Genomic DNA, 16263 nt, shown 5'->3' on the forward strand with positions numbered 1-16263 from the left:
CCCGTCCCGGGGCTGGGGGGGCTTTGCTCCCAAGCTGGGGGCTCCGCAGAGAGGAGCTGGGTGTCCTCGGCTACTTTATCATTTATTAGATAAATTAATTATTAGAGCTACGGGAGGATGCACCAGCCCAGCGCAACGACTGGGGATCCCCTCCAGTTCCACCCGGGAGGGTTCCTGCCAGCCCTCCGCTGGGATTTCAGCCTGAATTTTCCGTGTTCGTGCTTTGCTCCCAAGCTGGGGGCTCCGCAGAGAGGAGCTGGGTGTCCTCGGCTACTTTATCATTTATTAGATAAATTAATTATTAGAGCTACGGGAGGATGCACCAGCCCAGCGCAACGACTGGGGATCCCCTCCAGTTCCACCCGGGAGGGTTCCTGCCAGCCCTCCGCTGGGATTTCAGCCTGAATTTTCCGTGTTCGTTTTCTCCTGTTCCTGGAGGGTCTCTGTGAGTCCTCAATCAGAGCAGAGACACGCAGCGCCCACGTTTCCCCGCGGCTGGGCGAAATTTGGGCATCTTGACACATTTATGACTCGAGGGAAGGAAAATTCCGAGGAGACACTGAGCACAAAGCATCTCCTACACCTTTCCCGCGCACTTCTGCGGATGCTCTGCCGCCTTTGGGTCTCCCCCACGATGGTTAGAGCTTGAATTAGTGGGGGAGAGTCGCTGTGTTTCCAGCACGGCTTGGGACCACCTTGTCCAAGCACAGCTTCCTTAGGAACATGCCCTTGGAGGTGCCCAGGTGCGTGCCCAGGCTGGGGGAGATCGAGGGGGGCTGTGCTTTAACGGTCCCTTACCCCCCAAAGTCCCCATGGAGGGGGTGTCCCTGACATCTAACACGTCTCTCCCCACCTCTCCCCACACTTTGGGTTTCGAGCTCCCGCTGCCAGCGCCCGGCTGTTTCCGCACACCGCAGGCGATGCTTTTCCATCCCTTCGCATTCCTCCAAGAGTTTTCCAGCGCACGGAGCTCGGGCAGAGATTTCGGAGGCTGCATCCCTTCCACCCAGCCTGGGAGGAGGGGGGGCTCTGCCTTCCAGCGGGGGCTGCAGACAGCCCCCCGGCTCCTACCCATGGATCGCAGCCTTGCTTTCGTCAAGGAGAGCAGATTCTTGGAGTCTGCATCAAGTTTTCCGTTTGTTCTGGGTGTGTTTAGCATTTCCAAGGCGAAGCTTGCCTGGGGAGCCCCTTTGCATACCTGCCTGGGCTTGGGGGTTCGCTTTGGGAACGTTACAGGGTCCTGAGAGGTCCCAGGTGACCCACCCAGAAGCTGCTGCAAGGGGGGGAGGCTCCAGTCGCACCAGCCCAGATGAAGTTCACAAAGACTTTCTGCCTCAGACTGCTCCTTTCGTTCGAGGTGAAACGTCTCCTAATAAAAAGCTGTGGTCAGTTTAACTCCAAGTTGCATATTTCTCTTTATCTGTGGCCTGGAACTCAGCAAACTAGGCGAAGTCCCATTTAAATTAATGGGATGCTTCAGTACCGGTTTTAATGGTTTTTTTTTGTATAATAAAAATAACACTTCGAAACGCCTTAACGTTTTGCTGCAAAACTCGCTGGAACTAAATAAAAATACAGCCTTTATACGAAACCTGTGAAGAGTTTGGCATTAACTTCAATGGCACAGTTTCAGGCCCCATTACTTTACCCTTATATAAGTAAAAATCACTTTATCAATTAAACAGGAATCTGTGTTATTTTTTTCTGTTCCAATCTGGCAACTTCTAAGTGAAAATTTAGTTTGATATTATAAAAACAGCCGAGATATTCAGACTCAGAAAGCAGCCTGTCCACAAAGACGGAGAACAAATAAAAATAAGAAGGTTTTGAGAAGAATTTGCCCATCAAACAAAGTTAAGTTGTTATGTTCTTAAAAAAAATACTCCTTAACCCTCCTTTAATCTATCCAGGAGAACAGTTTTCTGCTCACCCTCCTAGAAAACAGTAAAAACCTCCTTCAAAGTCAAATATGTTTTAATTAACAGAGCTGCAAAATAAAATCCACAGCTCTGCAACAAGCCTCCTCTGCAGCTCACCATGGTACAAACCGCTCGGGCAAGCTGCTCTTATTAACAAGCTACAGGCAACGCTCTGCTCCAAACTGATTAAGCAGCAGGGCTGCAGGCAGATTTTTGATCAAAAATGCTTCAGTGGCAGCCAGCTTTTTCTTTTGTGGCATGATTGATTCTTTTAAACAGGAAAAAATAATTAGTTTATCCCCACCTCCAATTTCTCTGATGAAGAAATGATGGGCTTAAGCATGAAATTTTTATTTACCAATCTCTCAACAAATAAAAAAACCCATTTTTTTTTAAAGAATAAAATAAAAACGAAAGAACATATGTATTCGAATTTTTTTTCCCCCTCCCGCTTCTTCACCCAAGTAATTTCTTGCAAAAACCGTGTTCAGAGATGAGCAAATTTGCTCACAAATCTTCCCAGGAGATCAGTGGAGCCGAGGGAAGGTTTGTGCCCACGGGCGAACGCCACCGATGCAAATGAGCGGCCCGGAGCTTCCTAAATCTCTGCGTTTATATGCAAGAAACAAAAATCCGACTTAGCATGAGGAGGGAGAAAGGAGCTGCTGCCCTCCAGGAGCCCAAAGTCACTTTTTTTCCGGGCTCCGAGGAGGTGGGTGCCTGGGTGCAGGGGATTAACCGTGGGGGGTTCAAACGCTAGATGTGAGTGAGGACCAGATTTTAAGAAATGACGCGGTGAATCAGCCCTGCTGTGAGATTTTCCTCGAAATGAGGAAGGCACCTGGGATTTAGACACTAAGAGTGAGACTTTTGGAGGGATTTAGATGTCTGAAGATACAGCTAAGTACAGAGAGGGATCTTTGAAAGCACCCAGTGCCTGTGTCTGTCAGGTATCTTCTCTGGCTCCTTCTGAGGCTCCTCTAACCGCCCAGGTAAAACTGTGAGAACCCAAATCCCTTCCCAAATGGAGATCCCAAATCCCAAAGGCTGGCTCTGGGCATTGGAGCACCCTCAAAAATTCCCATTCTCCCTCCACTCCCTTCTTTTTTTTCGCCAGAAAGTCTAGAAGGAGGCTTCACTCATTTAAGAGCTAATTCAGGGAAGTACTTAAGCGCAGAAGGAAACTACCCAGCAAAACGCTCCTGGGCAGGAGGTGAGAGCCCGGCTGGAGAGCTGCCACCGGGCTGTGCCCCCCGGAGAACCACAGCCCTGCTCGCACCCTCCTCCAGGTACCAAACCCATGTTCCTAAAAGCGAAGAGTAAAGCCAGGCGAAGCGAAGGCGGCGTTTTGCAGAGCTGTGCTCTCCCAGCTCCGTGAGACAGACCCAAAAGGGCTGAATCCTGCCCTCTGAACGCTCATCCTCTTCCCTTCAGTGGCTTTGCACATTTTGCCCCTGTGCCCATCAGCCTGCAGCCCCTTCCCACCTTCCTGCACCCCCCCCGACTGACCCATCTGCCCCCCTCCCCAGCCCTGCTGCCCCGTGTGATGGACCATGTGGGACCCCTGCCCTTGCTGGCCCCCTCCCCATTTCCAGGGCTTCGGGGAGAGCTGCAAGCAGAGTTCACTTGCAGCCCAAGGGCTGAAGCTCTCGGGGCAGGGGCTGGCATCTTGGCAGGGGTCTCAGTTTGGAAAGAGCTGCCCATCTGCAGTCCTGCTTTCCTGAGCTGAACCCACCCCGTTACCTGTGCTGTCCATACACCCAAACAAGCTCTGGCAAGGTATGTACCTGCTCACTCCACGCTCCCCACTCTCTGTAGTCACCCCCCTTCCATCTCCTCCTCCCTCCTTCCTGACCTGTCCATCCCACACACCACCTGCCTACCTCCAACCTACCTGGACGTGTGATTTAACCACTACTTGCATATGTCACGCTGTTGTATAGATCTCCATCTAGCTGATCTTCAATCTGAGATCATAACTGTGAATTTCTCACTGACTTGCACGCTCCCAGCTCTCTGGTGTAACTTCTCTACACAAACATGTTTCATTTACTCATCTTTACCTTACACCCACTCGTCCAGCCAACCCTCCTGCCTCCCTGTAGCCAAAAAATACTGTAGAATTTTATGTTGTATAAAAACGAACAACTTCAGCTCTGACATATTTACCTGATCTTCTTTCTTTTGTTTTAAAACAACTTAGTGTCAACACAAAGACATCATTTATTTCTACCTGTTCTTCTAAGGTGCAAGGTTAAGATGAAGTTAGTTAGGGTCAGGGTTTGCTTAGGGTTAGGAGTGGGTTGAGATTGATTTCGAGTTAAGGGTGGGGTTGTTTCAGGTTTTAGGATTATTTTGGGTTAGGGTGAGGCATGGGCTAGGTTTGGGATAGGATTAGGGTTAGGATCAGGGTCGGTGGTGGGTCTCAGCTTGTGTTAGGGTTAGGTACTAGGCACAGAGTTTTTGGGTGAGGTTGTGGTTAAGGGTTAGTGTTGTGTCCAGATGCTTTTGGGTTAGGGTTAGGCTTGGCTTAGTGTTGTGTTAGGGTAAATTTCAAGCCTAAAGTCAGGTTTGTGTTAGGATTTAGAATTAGGGTTAGTTTTAGGATTGGTATGGGAGTCACAGCCTCGATCACGTAATTTCTCTCTGTTTATTTCTTGTGCAAAGAGATCTGTTCTCTTTCTGTCCATCTCAGGACTGCAGAGCACCTCATTTTCTCTCCCACACATCCCTGGAGGTGTTTATAGTCGACTTTCATAACACTCAGCAATCCATTTCCCCATGAATTCTCATTTACCTGACCTCTTTGCCTATTTTGCATACATTCATGTCTCACACATCCAGTCTACCTCACATCTGCTAATTGCTCTGGTCCTTTCTTACAGCACTAATGTATTCACCACTTTTGCTTCTGCCTGTCGTGCCTGAGACCAGAATCCAACCATTGCCATCATTAACCATCTTATTTTGCAGTCTCTTTTATAAATAGTCATTAAGTTAACGCCTGTGAGTACTTACCTATCTGATCAATCTGATGCAAATTTTAATTAATCTCTCTGGATTTCCATAGCACATAGTAAACTGGATATTTTCATCTTCTCCCTTGTCCCATCCATATTCATCTCTCTGCTCACTTGTACTCTGATGAGTTTCCTGGTACCCACTCATCTGTATGTGCACCCACATTTTTCTTCATCAATCATCCTGTCCAGGATTTATTCCCCCATTTAACATCCTTCTAATTCGTACTTGATCATCAGGCTAATTTCTCAGCACTCCCAGCTCATGAATACTCCTCTGTCTCTTTGCCTACCCAATATCTAGTCCAACCTGTTAGCTCACTAATTGTTCCAAGGCTGGATTTTTTTTTGGCATAATCTCTTTATTCTGTATGAATTTCATATGTAATCTATTTACCCCATGCCTATTTTGCCTGACTCTTTCTTAAGTGCTTTTTCCCAGATCTACTTTTCTCTTGTGCCTGTGCCCTTTTTTTTAGCATGTGCCTACCCAAAACTTCCTACCCTCATCACCTTTCTGACATTTCTCTTTTTATTTGCAGGGAGTCTCAATGACTAGATAACCTCTCTATGGGTGTTACACTTCTATTACTTTATTAACCACTCATCTATTAACTCTGTTATTGTTCTTCTTTTATCTGTTCCTCCCTCTATCCACATTCCCCATAATCAATGCCCTATTCACCCTATCAACCCATTTTTCTAGCTGTATTAGTCATATGTTTATTCCATCCTTCCAGTTATCTTTCCATCCCCTTACCCAGACAACACACGTTCTCTCTGCTGTAAACCTGTCCATCTCAATCTAACCTCTTTCTCTTTTGACCTTTAATTTATCAATCTGCTTTTTACAGGTTTATCTAGTCACTCTTTCTAGCTAATACAATCTCAGTTAATAATCTCCTCAGCTGGGATTTAGACCATCTCCTCATCCACCCAATTTCTACTCAGCTGACCTAAACCCAGAATATTCACAGCATTTCTGCTGGATCACTTCTTCTTCCTCACATCCCTTTTCCTATTTTAGATCTCTTAGTGCCACTGCTGCTCGTGTCACTTTTCTGTGAGGTACAAACCCCAGGATATCTCTACATCTCTTTACCTAAACATGTCAGCTGATAGAGATATCAGTTCGTGTCTCCACTTACTCCATACGTCCTGCTGAGTTCTCTATTATATCTGTTCTTATCTCCTTGCTACCTATTATAGCCACATACTTCCAATACCTCCTTGCCATAGTCACATTTCCATATTTTAATCTCCTTACATCCCATTCTCTCTGCTTAACTTCCCAGCCACCCTGCAGTTACTCTACCCACCCAATCCAGCTTTCTCTCTTCTACATTTATCTGCTCCACACCCACTCAACAAACCAATAGGTGATACACAGACACCTATTTGCTCATTTAACACAGCTATCAGGCTCAAGTATGCTGCAACCCATCCCATGCACAGGTATCTGTCTGGATACTTTCAGGCTTATTCTAAGATTTCTGGGGTTTTTTCTTTCTTTCTTTCTTGCTTGCTTTCTTTCTTGCTTGCTTGCTTTCTTTCTTTCTTTCTTTCTTTCTTTCTTTCTTTCTTTCTTTCTTGTTTGCTTTCTCTCTCTCTCTCTTTCTCTTTTTCCCTCTATAATTCTCCCACCCATTCTACATTTTAAAATACTTCTATTTTATGGCAAACCCACCCAGCACTTCTGTCTACCTATCCCAATGTCCATCATCCCATGAGTTCACTCTGCAGCCCATCAGCCACCTCACCCCTAACTCCACTACCCAGGCAACCAGCTCCTACAGAAGCACTTCTTCTGTCTACCTATCCTAACGTCCATCATCCCATGAGTTCACTCTGCAGTCCCCTAACTCCACTACCCAGGCAACCAGCTCCTACAGAAACTTCCCCCCAACCCACGTGGGACTTGGTTGTACCCCACATCTCTCTGACTTACCCTGCTGTGCATCAAGACCACATCTACAACACCAAACCCCTGCCTAGGCTGCCTGGTCTGTGTCAAATACACATGCTTTGCCTCTAGCATCCCTTCTTTTTTAATATAAAATCATCCATCCCCTGCACAGACCCTGTTTAGGTCTATATAATGGTGCAAATCACTCCAACCCAACTGTCCCCCCTGGACTTTTTTATCTCTACTCATTTTTTTCTGTTTATCTAAACTATCTATTGGCTTACACCATAAAATCCATCAACCAACACATGGGGCCACTCCATCCAGGTGCCCAGCGTGCTGTCCCTGGTTACACAAGAGGTGATTCAGCTCAAAGTAATTTTGGTAATGATGCTTTTATCACTCTCAGTGAGCCAGCCTGCTGTCAGACCGATGGGTACAGGGATACAGAGACCAAGAGTGGATATTGTCTCAGTAAAAGCCATGTAACCCCACACCTCTCAAAGCAGAAATCACTGCCAGTTTTGAACAAGAAGTTTGCCCCTGACACTGTGAGGGTGTCAAGACTGTTGTGCCAACGAGGTGAAGAAAAGTGGATGCTGGGAACAGACAAAATAATCATCTCTGCAAGTGTGCAGCGTGTGATCTTCATGGTATGGGACCAATTTCCAGCTTCAGAGACCCACAGGGGTGTGGCAGCTGCAGTGGGGTGGTGTAAGTACATCTTTTGCCATCATACCACGGTAGGAGAAGTGATAGCAAAGCTTCCCACCTGAGCTTTCCACTCTCTATAAGGTTATTTTCCCTTTTCCCCCCTTCCTTTCTTTCTATTTTTTTTTTCCTTCCCTTTTTTCTCTTCCAAATCTTTCCCCCAGCAGGTAAATCTACACCTGCAGTGGTTCCTAGGGAAGTTTCTATCCTGTAAAACAGATCTTCTTCTTCTCATTCTTAGCCATCCTTTTTTTTTCTGCTCAGATTCTGGACCTTGATCTGCACTCAGTCAAGAGCACCAACCTGCAGGGCTGAAGAGGGGGGGAAATTTTTGCAGCCCTGAGTTTGGAAGCGTTCAGACCCAGGAATTTGAATTATCAGGATGCTGAGCCCTGGGATTTGGTTTTGAATGCTTTGCTGTTATTTTATCTATTCCCAATTATTCTCGCAAACCAAACCAATACCACTCGATGCCAAAAAGAAAACCCAAACCCATGCGTTCAGTGAACCATCAGCAGGCAAAGACTGACAAGGAAAATCTAGAAGTTCGTGGAGTTACATTCCCAGGTGCCAGAGAGGGAGCTGAGGGTTGGGATGCCCCGGGAGCTTTTGCCGGGTCCTTGCCAGTCGCAAAGGCGACAGGAGCTGGAGGAGAGGAGGGCAGGAGTCGGGAAACTCTTGGGAAAGTGTCATAAATTCCTCTGGATATTCCCCGAGATAGCAGAGCCCGCACATGCACTGCTGGCCACAATCAGCAGCCTCTGCGCCAAACTGTTTGTCTTGGTCTTTGCATTTGCCCAACCCAAATTCACTGATAAAAGCAGACACCGAAAAAAAAAAAGAAGGAAAAAAAGAAACTAAGAAAGAAAGAAAAAAAACCAACCCAGGGACAAGGTCTCCTCGGGCCCCCAATCAACAATAAAAAAGGCAGCAACCAGACAGCCATTTAGTGAGCATCTCAAAGCTATCTACCGGCTGCTGGAGGGGCTTTAAAGGCATCAGATTTGGGTGTTTGGCTCAAGCCGAGCGAATTGTAGTCTAAAGCTTTTCCTTGAATTCAAGGCTGTGTTTACTGCAGCCAGGGCGAGGGGAAGGAGGCAACCCCAAAGCCCTCCCTCCTCTTTCCCCCCACCCTGCAAGCCCCAGGCTTGAAACTTGATTTAAAAAAAAAAAAAGAGAAAAGAAAAAGATTGAATTTCAGTTTGCAGGATTAGGGAGATGACTTTTAGGGGCTGCTTGTTGGAAAAAAAGCAAAGCAAAGCAGCTGGGAGGGATTAGGGCTGAGCTGGCGTCTGCACTTTCAACTGATTCAATTTTGCTCCACAAGACATTGTATCTGAGCCTTTCTGGAGACGATTCAAAGCAAATCATTTTCATTTTACCATTTGGTAAGTGATCAGAGTCTATTTTTAGTGTCTTGGAAGCGTCGGGGATTTTTTTTCCCTCTCTCTTTTTCTTTCCTTTCCTTTTTTTTATCCTTTCTTTCTTTCTTTCTCCATTTTCTTCCACAACCGAATATCTGCACTTGGGGCATCAAGAACAGGCATGTTTGGAGGGAATGTTTACCACAACCAGCAGCCTCAATTCATTTTATGCCTCACTTCAAGAAGAAAAGGCACCAGAGAGAGGTTTGGAGCTGGCAGAGCTGTCATGCCACTCTCTCCGAAAGCCTCCCAGAGCCCAAGCTCTGCACTAATTTGGGTTTTTTTTCAGGTGATTCCTTACGATTTGGGCAAATCCAGGCAGCTGCATGCGGGTCCCTGCAGCCTGTGGGGCTGGTGGCAGAGGTTGGGGTCCCAGCGCCCAGCAGGCAGCGGGTGGGGAGTGGGATGCAGCCGAGGGTCCAAGCTGATGTTTTTCCAGCTGATCCTTTGGGTTTTTTCCTTTCTTTGTTTTTTTTTTTCTTTCTTTTTAACTGCAAAAGTTCATTTGACAGCTTGGCGGTGATTTGCAAAAATCTTTGGTTCCTTCCCTGCATTTTTCGTTGAAAAAAAAAAAATCCCAGAAATCCTTTTTTAAAAATAAAACAAGGAAGAAAAAAACGTCTTGGCAGGGAGGGGGGGACGGGGACAGAATGTTTTTCCTTGCCGTTTAAATGTGTTTTCTTTTCACATTTAGGCTTTTCTTACATTCACTTCACTGGAAGGGTTTGGAGGGTGAGTTTTTCTTTCTTTCCTTTTCATTTTTTCCTTCTTGGAGCTGTTTGATCTGGTCCCTTGCTCCACAAACTGTAACCCCTCTACAAAAAGGGGGCACAGGCTGGTTGAGGGTCCCACAGCATCATCCTCTGGTTCTCCACGGCCACAGCAGTTTCCCAAGACTTCGGGGAGGACAAGGGGCTGAAAGTTCTCTTTGAGAAAAGCTCTCGCAAGAACGATTGAAACCATTTCTTTTGCTGGCCTTGCCACAGATTCATTGTGTACCTTTAGGGCATGGTATTTATTCTCTTTGCATTGAGTAAAATGCCTGTAGCAGGGAGCAGAAAACTACCAGGGTGTTTTCCTCCCCAGACTGGATTGCAAACTACCAGGAGCACTGATGCTCCCCAGCCCTGAGATGGCCCAAACCCGATGCAATATCAAACATGGCATTTCCAAATCAAAAACCTGACCTCTGATCGAGAGACCTCGAGGGTGAATATTTTTCTTTCTTCTATTATACACCAGGAGGTGTTTTTCCTATTAGTGAAGTCTAGGAGGCACTTGCTTGGTGTAAGAGGATGCAAATTGCCTCCCAGATGGAGTGGGTGGGTTTATTCAGGTTCGTTTGCCTGTGAAATGGGGGTAAGGCATCCTCAGACCCTGCTGGGCATCCCTCAGGCAGCGTGGGGTGTTTTGGAGGGATGCTGGCAGCTTTGAGAAGGACAGAGCTGCTCATGGTGAGCACTTAACACTGGCAAGATGCAGCTCAAAAAGGATGGGGTAAAGCAGCAAAGAGGAATGCAATTAAAAACTACCTCTGTGTTGGGGGGGAAGGACAGTGTGGGAAGTCCTAACAGCACCAGATCCCAAAATGAAGCAGGGCCACTGGCACCCCCTGCCATGAAAAGGACTTTTAGGGAGGTTTGATGAGATATCTAGGATTGGCTATTCCTTAAAACCAAGGAAAAAATCCTCCCCTGTCCTTGTCCTTGCTGTCCTGGGCTGGGTGTTTAGCCAGAGCAAGAGCTGCTGGCTGTTGGAACAGCAGCAATCCTTTATCCACCAGCTGGGGCAAAAAGGAATCTGCAGGCAGGGGAGGGAGAGAAGGGGGAGCAAAACACAACCTGACCTTGTAAAAAGAGAGCCTTAAAACATGCCATGCACGAAGGTCCTCCCACAAGCTCTTTATTTATCAGTCTGAGGAGGAGAACGCAGGGAGAGGGTGGAGCTGGGGGTAGGAGGGTCTCCTCTCATTAAAAAAAATAAGAGTGGGTCTGAACAAAGCCAAAAGGTTCTGCTAAACTGATGGTGGCAGATGGCATCAGCCCCACCATGTCCCCCTTCCATTGGGGGAAAATATAGTAAAGCAATTTAATGAAAAGGTTTAAATAAGCAAACAGGGCAGCTAATTGAACCCATATGCATTAGGAAGGAAATCTAAAGTATACTGATTCATTAAGTTTTATATAACTGTAAACCCCCAGAACCTAAGACAGAGTAAGAAGCCATGATGAAGTGCCAACGAGGAGGAGACCTTCTACCCAGCTCCACTTCGATCTGCTTTGTTATGACAAGAACAAGTGGTTTTAACAAGTACACCATAAATCAGGAGCGTGTGCTCCAGCCTGGAGTCTTCCAGGTACCAAACTGTGCTGTGAACTCACATTCCTCCTCTTCTGGGAAGGTTTGGTCTTGGTGTGTTTGGGTTTTTTTCAAGATAGAAATAATCAGAACTTGGATGCTGCCATCTGCAAAGGAAATATGCAGTGAAGAGCTGGTCCTGGAGGTCTCAATTTTTATTTTAATGGAAAAAAAACCTTAGTGTAGCATCCAGACAAGTATCTAGACACTGTCTAGTGTAGTATCTGAGTCATGTCTTAACTGAAGGCCACTTGTTCCCCACACCTGGCTTTGACTGGTAAACAAAATCCTCCTTTTTGAGTGACCATTCCTCTCCAGACATGAAGTTTTGGCATAGACAAAGCTGGGGCTGGGAGAGGCAGGAGGTTTGCTGTCCAGCAGGCTCCTCCCTCCCAGAGAGCTTCTGCCATCCCTGCAGTTTAAAATGAAAATCCAGAAATAAAACCCTGGGGAAAAATCTGCTCTGGCCTCATTGAAACAAGTAGAAAAGTTCCCCTTGGTTGTAAGAAGGGCAGAACTTCACCTACAGGGCAGGAACCCTTTGGAGATGCTTGGTTCAGGGTTTGCCTCGTGTGTTTTGGGTCTGGAGGTACCAAATTTGGTGTCCTCCCTTCCTGATCCCTCCCCAGCTGATGAAACAAGATTTGTTCAGTTTTTAGAGAAATCTGGTTCACTGATAAATAAAAGTCAACAAATCATGAGGATTTGATCCCAAGCTGTGGAAAAGACAGAGCTGAGCTTTGGGGGTTCCAGTGATGCTGATGCAAACTGCCATTAGTGACCAGAATGGGAAGAACTTCATCCTCATCTGAAATCAAGGTGACCAACAGCCCAAAAGAAGAGTCTCCAGCTCATTGGAAGGACATCTCAGAGCATCCAAGCTGGTTCAGGAGGTCATCAGTAACCTGTGCAGACCAAGGTCTCTCCTGTTCATGTTCACCTGTCCATATGCACAGCTGGATGTGGGATGTAACAGGAGAAAAAGCCACAGAAGGAAAAAATAGCAAAATTTTCATGCATAAAGGTTGACCAGGGTGGCCAAATCATTGCCCAGTGCAGCTCTAGGTGCTCAGGACTAAAGAAATTCAGACACATGAAAATCAACACAAAGAAATCAAGCTCCTTTTATGAACATGCAAAACATCATGAAAAAAAGATCTTGATTTAAACCCCAATAAAAAGAAAAGCACAAAAGACTTTTGGGTGGGGTCTTGGTAAAGACTTCCAAGTGGGACCATTTTTTGGGATCTTTCTCCAGGGAGATGGGGCCAGGAAGGGGCATGAGGTGACCTGTCCCTGCCACCCAGAGCCCTTGGGCTGTGCTGCAAGGGAAAAGAGATGCTGGGAGGTGAACGCAGCAGCTCCTGTTGGAATTTCCTGGATGTCAGGCACAGTTAACGTTCGGGAGACACAGGGAGAGCTGAAGTGCTGGCCCTAATTCAACAAAGCACTTAAGCACCAGCTTAACTGTAAGGAGGTACTTAAGTCCCTCCTTATATAGCGGGACATATGTTAACGCCTCGCTGAAGCCTGGCTTAAGTGCCTGCTTAAAGTTAAGGGTCTGCTTAAGAGCTTTGTTGAATCAGGGCTGTTGTTTACTTCCAACAATTGATGTCTCCTGGAATATCCCAATTTCTGCTTGCAAACCTGAGGCATCTGTTTTCTCTTAACGTTATTCAGTCATCCTGCAAAAAACTCCACGGGGATGGGAGCCTCCAAATTCTGCCCTGGCTGCATCCAGAGCCAGGGACCAACAAACTCTGATCCATAAAGATCCCCCCCCCTGTTTTCAAGTGCTTCTATTTTATTCCAAAGAGTTTAAGGGGAAGCCACAGGGTTACAGAACAACGTGGAGACATCAAGCAGACAATCTGAACAGGAAAAAAAAGGTGTTAATGGGTGTTAAGAAATCTGGAACCATCAGGTACTGCTGGGATAGGAACTTGGCAATGATAATGAAATGATTGATGTCATTGTGTGTCAAATTAGCATATATAGGCATGTAAATGACACAAATAAAACGTTGGTTCTGTAACTGGAATAGCTGTGGCAGGAAGACCTGAAGATCATTGGGATGCACCTCAACTCCACCATCAGGTAGCAGGAGGGACCTCTTGGGGAGATGAAGATAAGTCACAATTGGGGTTCTTTTCAAAGATACCCTCTCCCAAGGGGATCAGCCCCCCCAGAAATTGTGTTCCTTGTTAAAATTCCCTGTGGTGTGTCTGGGAAGCATTATTGGGATGCTGCTGGGGGCTACCAGGAGAGACAAGCAACATTTTGTTCCTCTACTCAGACATCTCTCCTGAGCCTCGCTCCCCTTCTTCTGAGGCTGCTCACTCCATCACCCCAGGAGGGTGCTGGCGTCCCCTTGCAGGTCCCAGGGTGGATTTGGGGACCTGCCAAGGCCTCGTGGTGTCCCAGGAGTGGTGGGCAACCATCCCAGCCCTGGTTTCACTGCCCGGGCTCGGGTCTGCTGCCAGCCCTCCTGGCCCTGCTGGGCTGTTTCCCCACGATGCTGGAGACTCAGACCACAATGGAAGGAAATCACTCAAGCTGAATTGCTCCAAGTCAGTCCTCAGCAGGGTTTGACTGGTAAATATTTAACAAGGAGAACTCCCTGTCCTCTCCTGGTACGTATTAAACCCATACATTTATTTTAACAAGGGAAACGGTTTCCCTAAGCTCCTGCTCAATTTGAGCCCTTGACTTCTACAAAAGCCTCAGTAAGGTTGGCTTCCTGGGGCTTGGTAATTCACTGGGACTAAATGAGAGATGGCTCCGAGCCATGAACTTGGAGTCTGGAGGCAACAGGACCTCCCCAAGGTTGGGAAGAGCTTGGTACAGGGCTTTCCATTCCCACCTGCCTCCAGACACCCACCTCGAGACACCGCTGCCACCACCAGGTTTTGACCACTTCAGGCATCCCGTGGAGGCAGGTTGACCACGGCCCATCATGGTTTCCATGTGCTGGAGGTGGTTCCTGTGCCAGCTGCTCCCCACAGAGGCTCCATCAGCACCTGTCCCGTGTCCTCCTGAGCCCCCAGCCCAACCCTTGGGGATGGCCCAAGCCAGTTGTCCTCAGGAGACACTGCTGAAGACATCTCCTGATGCTTTCTGACCTAAGTAGGACACACTCACATAGGTAGCCCCATCTATGTGGGCTCAGTGCTCCCCAAGACCTTCTCCCATGAGCTGGGGCTTCCTCCTGCTGCCAGCACTGCCCGTGTCCCCTGAGCTCTGAGCAGGATGGTGGCTGCCAGGCAAATGCCACCTCCCCAAACTGCTCAGGGGACACGTCACCCGTGCCAGGGCTCACCCACGGGTGCCCAGAAACCTCACGGCTGCTTTCCCAGCCTTGGCAGTGCCATCACCAGGGGCTCCAGGAGAGCCTGGCGCTGCCTTTGCGGGCTGCAGGCAGGAGCTGAGGCTGCTGGAGTCTCTCTTGCTCCCTCACTCATGTTCTTCAGACTTGCCCTCGAGGAAACAAAAAGCTCTGAAAGCAACTCCCAGCTTTGCATCTTTGCTCCAAGCCATCCCATGACTCCAGCACTTCCACCCTGACTCACTGGCGAGAGGACAGGTCTGAACAACCGTGGCTGCCTCTGCCAAGGCAATTATGAGTCCTGGCAGCACGGCCCAAAAGTCTCTGGGAAACTTTCCCTGCTCAGCTTACCCTGTTTGCAGTGATGTGCAGCGTTCCCAGGAGAGATGCAGGCACTGGCAGGGGGGGATGGCAGATGTAAGACCTTGCTGGGTTGGGAGGAGCTCCCTGCTACCATAAAACATCTTCTGCTCCACAGACCAGAGCAGAAACTGTCTTGGCATCTCTCTCGGTGCCTTGTGGTGAGGTGGTGTTGGGAGATCCCATCAGGAGATGCCATCAGCATGGAAATATCCAGGAAAAATCTCCTTTGGCCTGAGCATCTGACACTTCTTCTCCTGCTACCACCACCTGACATGTTTACCTTTCATCACCACCACCAAAGGACCTGGGGAGTGTCTCTCCAAGTGTCCCTTCCCCAAATACTCCAGCCTGCCTTCAGTTCTTCAAAGTATTTAACAGATTTCCCTCTTGGAAAGGGTTGAGGATTAAGGAGGAACATCTGCAGATGTTTTCCTCACCCTCACAAGCAGGTAGAAAGCCCACCCCTCTCCTCCTTCCTACCTGCCCAGCCCACAGCAGGCAGTAAGTTCTCTCATACCACCACCAATACCAGCAGGAAAATCTATTCCACTCTGTTTTACTGGGATGGTGATTCCAGCAAGTCTTTCAGCAGCTTGGTGGCACAGTAAACATGAAACAGATTCCCAGATGTTTTGCTTTACCATGTTCTTCTTGGTAGCATCGAAACCAGAGGCTCCTGAAGGTCTCATCATGGGGAGGCAGGGAGGGTTCAGGTAATGACCCCTATTAGGACAGAAAACCCATTTTCAGGCCTTTTCTCAATCTCTTTCTAACTGGACTCTTCACTCCTTGATCTCCAGGAAGTTCCCACCACGTTCAACCCCCTCCCCAAGCCCACCCTAGCTGCTGGGACAGGGGGTGGGGATAGCTCTGGGTGTCTGGACTTTCCTGAGCAAGATGCTGACAGTGATCCTCACATCCAGCACAGCATCCCTCCAAAAATCATGCAGGGTGAAGATAGATTCCACCCCTTCTCTACCCACCTCTCTCTGGCATAGAACCACGTTGGAAAAACACGTCACGACACCTCAAGGGAGTCCTCTGGAGAAGACCAGTCCCTAGTTTGTATACCAAAAGCCTCCAAACTTTTTTATCCTCCTAAAGCATTTTTTTCCCTTTTAAACAGCCCATTTCACCCCTGGCAGATTTGCTTTTAGAGTACATCAGAGCCAGTTAATGAGCTCAGATTAGTCCTGCCCCTGTTCCAGCCAGAGCTGGAGTGGCAGGAAGGAGAGAG

Source organism: Merops nubicus, unplaced genomic scaffold (assembly GCF_000691845.1).
Source record: "Merops nubicus isolate BGI_N331 unplaced genomic scaffold, ASM69184v1 scaffold10799, whole genome shotgun sequence".
NCBI classification, from domain to species: Eukaryota; Metazoa; Chordata; class Aves; order Coraciiformes; family Meropidae; genus Merops; species Merops nubicus.